Below are 8,181 nucleotides of genomic sequence, written 5' to 3' on the forward strand. Positions count from 1 at the left end.
CGAGTTTGAACCAAGACATTTCGACGAAGATGAACCGCATGTGAGCCCGAACATCTTTTGGGATGTTAGCTCGCAAATTCTCACGTGCAAGCGAACTCATGACATGTGGGAGAGCTTACTCCCGAATATAATACTTTTTGGGAACAAGGTAACTGGGATGAAACTTGTGGAGCGAGAAAAAACTGATGCACACATAAGAATGATGGCTTATATTACATGCGTTTTCTCACTCATAGGAAGTTTAAAATTTTCCTAAATGTTGGTATCGCAACTCACTCTATGAAGCGACTAAAATAATTTGATTTTCGTCTTCCACCTACATGACATATTGGCCGTCAATTATAGCTTACGTGCAGTTACCATGAGGGCGAAAAAGCTACATAAATGAAACTTCCTGGCAGATTAAAACTGTGTGCCCGACCGAGACTCGAACTCGGGACCTTTGCCTTTCGAGGGCAAGTGCTCTACCATCTGAGCTACCGAAGCACGACTCACGCCCGGTACTCACAGCCTTACTTCTGCCAGTACCTCGTCTTCTACCTTCCACACTTTACAGAAGCTCTCCTGCGAACCTACAGAACTAACACTCCTGAAAGAGAGGAGCTACAAAAATGCTTTCATTAGCTTGAGAATGACTAACTTATGGTGGTTATTACCACACGTTCTTCTCAGCTTACTGATCAATGACGATACATGATGGCACTAAGCACTGCACGCTATGATTGAGAGCCTCAACAATCGGCCTTCTCAAGTCCTGCATGCTTTTTCGGATACATGGTGCACAAGAACCAATTCCTTACACTCCCTCAGAATTGATATGAGTTTATTTGACTAAGCTGCCGGTACAGTCAATACATATAGTTTTGGCTGGTCATCGAAGAGGCGATATACAAACATTTAGAGATTTGTTGCAGAAACTTGAAGTTGATAATGATGAATGATCCACGAATAGAAATATGATAATATCCACCATAATTACAGGCCACAGGGCGATTACCCACATTGCTAGCTTTTGAGGGAGAAATTTAATAGGAACCGCGAAGGCAATAGGTATGCAATGAGACACCAGCTGTACCGTGCAAACAATTGGCATTCCAAAGGTAATTTTCACAATTGCGCAAGTTACCGAGGTAGAAATAGAGAACACGGTCTGTAGAACCGAAGAAGTTACGCAAATGAAAACAATTTTAGCCGCAAGAATTACGAAGATCCAAACAGAATTAGCGAGATCGAAGTATGTTTAGCCCTTAGCATAATGCTGACATCGCTGAGAGTAGGCCACCAGTACGACGTAATAATCTGAGATGAGACAGAGCATCACATCAGTGATACGAGGCGCAGTCAACGAACGACGGAGGAAACCTTAAGGACTCCTAAGACACGAGGTCTCCAAAGTGCGTCTAACATAGAACTACTAATTGAAAGACTCGAAGTATAAATGAAAATAACTGCGAAAATTTATATGGACTTGGCGAAGAAGAATGTGGTGACTAGAAATGTATATATGGGCTAAAATTTGATAAATATTTATTCCAGTCTGTAAAGAGATAAGACATATTTAATACTTAAGCGTTTGATTATGGTACTTTCTGCTGTTCATTGACTTGTGTACTTTTCTTTTACCATTGTTGTCACAATATGTTCATGCTATAATATTTTTCTTGCCAGATTATTAGCTACATATGTGGAATTCTGTTAATTACTAATATCTGTATTAATTGTAATTCTGTCTGGCAATATATGTCGTAAAATAACATGATTTGCTAAGGGCGATGTTTGATTAGGAGTTTATGGTGAACTATTCCATGCTATTTCAGTAGAGCACGCTGTCTATGCAATACATACATTGTATTAACAAATTTCAGACTACATTTCGGTGGTTGTTAACCTAGAATCCTATTGTCACAATCCTAAGGACACTGGCATTCTTGCTTTGGCTGTATTGTGATAGCAACCGAATATGACACAAGAAAAGAAAATACAGTATATCAACGTGAAAGAAATGAAAGAATATAGAAGTGTGATGTATGGTGTATGAGGCCTGAGGACCTTTTGAGGGGGAGAATCTTTTATCCTTAGCAGACGCGATAAGAGGCTTGATTTTTGTTGTGTTTAGAAAGATAGATGCAAAAAAGAAAGATGAAAATATTTGTTAAAGAGAACAGATTTTTGGGTAAAAGTAAAAAAAAAATTATTATGTTATGGAGCAGAGTAATGAGAGTCTATGTCGCGATGTATATGGTATGAGTATTGGTATTTTATGTAAAAGATATTAATCAAGAATAAGAGCGCAGAATTGAATCTTTGAAATCAAAGAAAATATAGTGGAAATTTTATTTATTTATTTGTATGGCTCACATGCTGTCCTAAATTAAAAGTACATAACATTACTAATACTATATATAACAAGAATATGAAAATACGAAACTACTTATAAAACTAACTAAATGTCAATATCTAGGCCGGTGTGCCCGAGCAGTTCTACGCGCTACAGTCTGGAACCACGCGACCGCTACGGTCGTAGGTTCGAATCCTGCCTCGGGCATGGATGTATGTGATGTCCTTAGGTGAGTTAGGTTTAAATATTTCTAAATTCTAGGGGACTGATGACCTCAGCATTTAAGTCCCATAATGCTCAGTCCCATTTGAACCTAATCCATATAAAAGTCGTATCATTAGCTTTCGTGAGATTGCTCCAACTCCCCTGGCAGGAACACATGTGGAATTCATCTCTAATGTCCTACGTAATCAGTGCCGTTTGTTTCATTGTAAAATGTTAATTACATCCGGAGATATTGTAACCTAAAGTTGACGCTTGAGTACCACTCCTCCGCTGTTCGATCGTGTGTATTGGAGAGCACCAAATTACGCAGGGATCCAGAGGGAACGGTGATGGACCTTACGTACAGAAGAGACTGGAACAGCACATTACGTCCACATGCTAACACCTTTTCATTGGTCTTTTTCACTGACGCACACGTACATTACCATGAGGGGTGAGGTATACGTACACACGTGGTTTCCGTTTTCAATTACGAAGTGGAATAGAGTGTGTCCCGACATGTCAGGCCAATAGATGTTCAATTTGGTGGCCATCATTTGCTGCACACAGTTGCAATCTCTGGCGTAATGAATGTCGTACACGCCGCAGTACATCTGGTGTAATGTCGCCGCAGGCTGCCACAATACGTTGCTTCGTATCCTCTGGGGTGGTAGGCATATCACGGTACACATTCTCCTTTAACGTACCCCACAGAAAGAAGCCCAGAGGTGTAAGATCAGGAGAACGGTCGTCATCGTAAACATGTCCCTGCAGATGCTGCTCGCCGACCGTGGCCCGTGTTTGTTACAACACGCAACTGAACGTCGGAGGTTTCAAGCGTCAACTTTAGGTTACAATATCTCCGGATGTAATTAACATTTTACAATGTAACAAACGGCACTGATTACGTATTTGTTTATATGTTCAGATGAGCTAACATAACTAACGTAGTTCCGTTTAAAAAACGCAGGTTTGTGTTAAAAATCATACTTCTGTGCATTTTTTTGTGGTTCGTATTAAACAATTACACTAGCCCCTCTCCTGACGTTCGGTCTGTGGAATCGGTTCATCAGTATTTGATGTGGTTTACGAAATATATCCAGCGGTAATGTTAGGTGACTCACCCTGTATATGTGTTGTAGTTTCATGATGTAGTTTAGGTTGCCTGTATAATTACATATACGGTGTAGAAGGATACCCTGTACATCGTAGGTTTTCTCTCCTCTTTTTTGATTATTGGTCAAAGGAGACCCCATCGAAATGTTAATAGTGTATTAGCACATATCTTGCTATATGTAGCCACGTTCAGATTACATTCTACCTCTTTTGGGCTGCTCTGATGCAAATTTCAGATATCACTATAGCAGATACATTTCACTACAGATAGGTTCAATGGTCATATGCAAGTAATATGTATAACGCTCAAAGTTTCATAAAAGTGCCTTATGATAAGTGGGTTTGCTTGATGACGCACTTTGTTTCATTACATTTAACTCTATACGTACATGTATCCTATTAATCTTATATTCCAGCTTGGAATGTAAGCGTACTTAATACAATGGCCAATCTCTATTACTTCGTACTTCTTGTATTCTAGACAGGAATTCGAGGTGCTGATTAGTGTAAAGATTGCACATACACATAGCACTGAGAAGATCCCTTACATGGATTAAGCTATCACTGAGATGCCCATTGCCACTTCAGTTAATGGAGGACCAGAGACATTTGGCTATGCACAATGTGAAGTGTCCCACTACGCCTGGATTTTTATCGAAAATAAACTCGATGTAACACAGCTGACAGTTGATGACGGAAGAGCCAACACTGCTGTTGTTCTGTCTACAGTGAATGATCGGGTTATCAGTGAAAGAACTGACTCAACTTTTGTCCACCCTGAGTCTTCCATTATCTACGCTTCTGCTATTTCGTCAACATTTTCGGGTTCACATACATATAATCAAATCCAGTTTTGATTGATTGCTATCACATTCATCAGAAGTATTTTGCACAGTTACGTCCGTGTTTAAAAGTAGGGTAGCAAGGGCGATTCTAGATCAGACATAGTAGTCGGAATTTCTTTGACGTTACTAGAGAGAGCTTTTCGTGCACACAGTTTAAGTCAAAAAGTTCAGAAACTAATCGATTTCACCATCATTACGACCCCATTCAAAAGACACATGTTGTTCGACAGGAGTACATATTCATCGTTGAGCGTGGTTACACTCTAGTATGAAAAACACTGTTCATATCTAAATTCAACACAAACACCGCCAGCACAGTTAAAACAGAAGATGTACAGATGGGCCTTCTAAGCTCCCTGTCATAGTCGATGACAGTGACAAATCATTAACTACACTACAACCCCTCAATATGCACATGCCACTGAACATTATCCTTAAGGTCGTTGCAACTATTTCCGAGAATGTATATTTATCAATGAGGATAAATGGTATGAACCTGAAGTGCAGTTTCTGGGCTATGATCATCGACCAGTGTTTCAAAATACTATTGCTCAGAAAACTAAATAATTACGTCAACCCTTTGCATTAGGTGAAGTATAATTTTGGCCACTCAGCGTATGGGAAACTCACCGTCTTGTAAATACCAAGGCAGTCTGCGTAATAAGGAGCACCGCATTCTAGCATGAACATGCCAGCACTGTGAGGCGTGCTTGAATATAAAAGAGAGGAAAGTGGACTCTGTTTTCGCTCTGGGCATTGTACCACTCCTCAGGCCATCCCAATGACGGAACAGATTTGCCAAACAACGCGTCACAGCGGAATACAGAAATGAAATACGAGGGCTATCCACAAAGTACATTACTTTTTGGAATTAAAAATAAATAAAGTATTGGAGTCTTTTTTATTATATACAGATGAAAGCCACACTTCAATACTACTTTTCTACATAGTTGCCATTTAAATTGAGGCACTTATCGTAGCGATGGACGAGCTTGGAAATTCCTCCGTCGTAAAATTCGGCCGCCTGCGCCTTCAACCACGTGGTTACCTCTTCTTGAAGCTGTGCGTCGTCATCAAAACGCTGCACAGCCAACCACTTCTTCATTGCTGGGAATAAGTGGAAGTGGCTCGGTGCCAGGTCGGGACTGTACGGCGGATGAGGAAACAACTCCCACTTAAAATATTCGAGAACTTCACGAGTGGCATTTGCCGTGTGGGCCCGGGCTTTGTCATGAATCAGCAAGATCTTTGAGCCCAACTTTCCCCTGCGCTTGTTTTGTATTACTCTTCTGAGGTTGTGCAGAGTTTGGCAATACCTTTGAGAGTTTATTGTAGTGCCTCTTTCCCGGAAATCCACAAAAATCGTGTTTCTGCCGGGTTACTGATTAACCACAAGGTTGAAGGCGCAGGCGGCCGAATTTTACGACGTAGGAATTACCAAGCTCGTTCATCGCTACGATAAGGCCTTAATTTAAATGGCAACTATGTAGAAAAGTAGTATTTAACCGTGGCTTTCATCTGTATATAACAAAAAAATTTCCAATACTTTATTTATTTTTAATTCCAAAACGTAATGTACTTTGTGGATAGCCCTCGTAACTAGTGACAACCTCCAACCTGACAACCAGGGTTTCATATAGGGTCCTGTACTTGATTCTTTGTGCATAGTGACAACCCAGAGAGGGCAAGCAGACAACTGCACCTCTTCAACATCCACCGAAGTACATGAGAATGGATTTAGAAAGGCTTACCTAGAAATCGCCCAGTGATACAGAATAATCTGCTTGATTAAGGGAGCCTTCAATGTATCATTTAGTAATTGAGAGAAGATAATGCCAAATTAACTTGTAAGCTGTAGTTAACTAATGCAGGTAATGTACGATCCGCTAATTTGCCTGACCACCCAGATATAGCTGCACATCGTAATTGATGGAAATAGCTGAAGTAGATCTTTCTCCTACAGTGAAAGTAAAATTTTTGTTTGTAACCAAAAATTTTAGGTTAATGAGTTCCTTTTTTCTCAAAATAAAAGAGGACGTGTAAGAGCACTAAAGCAGAGCACGCAAAATATTTCTTTTCACCACAGCTGCTGTTCGGAATCGTTTCTATCGACCAAAGATGACGTAAAATATTCTCGACAGTAGTTTACATGTACAATGTATAAAGACTAGATTCTTAAATCCAGCGAAGCTGTTGGTCGGATCTGTCTGTGATAGCTAAAAACGATCTAACAATTTACAAACAGAAACGGCTTTCGATTTAAAAATCATGTTCAAAAAATGGCTCTTAGCACTATGGGACTCAACATCTATGGTCATAAGTCCCCTAGAACTTAGAACTACTTAAACCTAACTAACGTAAGGACAACACACAACACCCAGTTATCACGAGGCAGAGAAAATCCCTGACCCCGCCGGGAATCGAACCCGGGAACCCGGGCATGGGAAGCGAGAACGCTACCGCACGACCACGAGTTGCGGACTTAAAAATCATGTCTTTTAGTCCGTGCACAGGGGTGAAGCACTGAAAAAGTCAGTAATTTATACATGCTCTGATGTACGGATGCTTCTTCGGATACAATTTGGCCTAAAAATTAGTAGTTTATTTAGGAGTTCAGCTGTCTTCCTGAATAAATATGCTGCAACACCATGAAGATGTCATGCAAGCGAGTGGTCATATTAGTATCAAATGTGCTACATGATTGGATAAGCAAATGATCATCGTCCTAGCGGAAAATCACAGATTATATGAGTGAAAAACCGTCTATATATCGCATACTGGGTGATTCCGTAATGATGTTACGACTTTCGGGGATGATGAAGAATGGTACATGTATTAATTTGAGGGAGATGATATTGGCCCAGAAACTATGGAGCTGAAAGTTATAGGCTACGTACCTTAAGAGGAATGAACACCCGTTCATCCTCGCGATTGAATAACAGATCTCTTTCACTAAACAAGCACCCACAGCACCTTAGATATGAATCTTTCAGAACCCATATTTACTGGTTTTTTTTTTTTTTTTTGGTCCACACTACCAACTTTGAAGGTTGCCCATCCTGAAGTCAGCAAAAACAGTACCGATACATCAATTTCGCTGACTTAGGTAGCAGAACGGTTTTTGATTATGAGTTTTGGCTCGGTCGTTTACGGACCATGGTCCATTACTAATATTGATACATTTACCCTTCTGCACGATCCCTGAAAGTCTGTAACATCACCATGGAATCGTCCTGCATAAAGAAAGATTATACAGCAGTTGCCTCATTTGTTTACTGCGTTGGCAAATATTGGTTGTTTGTGCGGAGATTATCTAATGCATAATGTAAGAAGAAGAAACGGCCACCAGCATGCGTGGACAGTGATAGTAGGATCGTGGCCTATTGTTCCAACATAGTAATGTTCACGTTGGTCGTGATCCCACGGCTGTACCGCAAGTACGGAAACTAAGGGTTCAGCACAACAACACACAACACCTTACATCATCTCAGCACCCTTTCATGAGGAAGGGGCGGAGAACTTGGAATATAAGGTAAAGATATACAGTGAAGTGACAAAAGCCGTGGAATGGCGATATGCTTGCATTCAGATGGCAGTACACAAGGTATAAGTGGACAGTACATTGTCGGAGCTGTTATTTGTATTCAGGTGATTCATGTGAAAATGTTTCCGACGTGA

General features: G+C 40.4%; 1 non-coding gene across 1 annotated transcript; it reads right to left on the bottom strand.

The window, feature by feature from the left end:
* Window positions 1–412: 412 nt before the first annotated feature.
* On the bottom strand, window positions 413–487 carry Trnas-cga. Its single transcript has one exon. It is a non-coding gene; the product is annotated as a tRNA-Ser (tRNA).
* Window positions 488–8,181: the final 7,694 nt, after the last annotated feature.

Source organism: Schistocerca americana, chromosome 8 (genome assembly GCF_021461395.2).
Source record: "Schistocerca americana isolate TAMUIC-IGC-003095 chromosome 8, iqSchAmer2.1, whole genome shotgun sequence".
NCBI classification, from domain to species: Eukaryota; Metazoa; Arthropoda; class Insecta; order Orthoptera; family Acrididae; genus Schistocerca; species Schistocerca americana.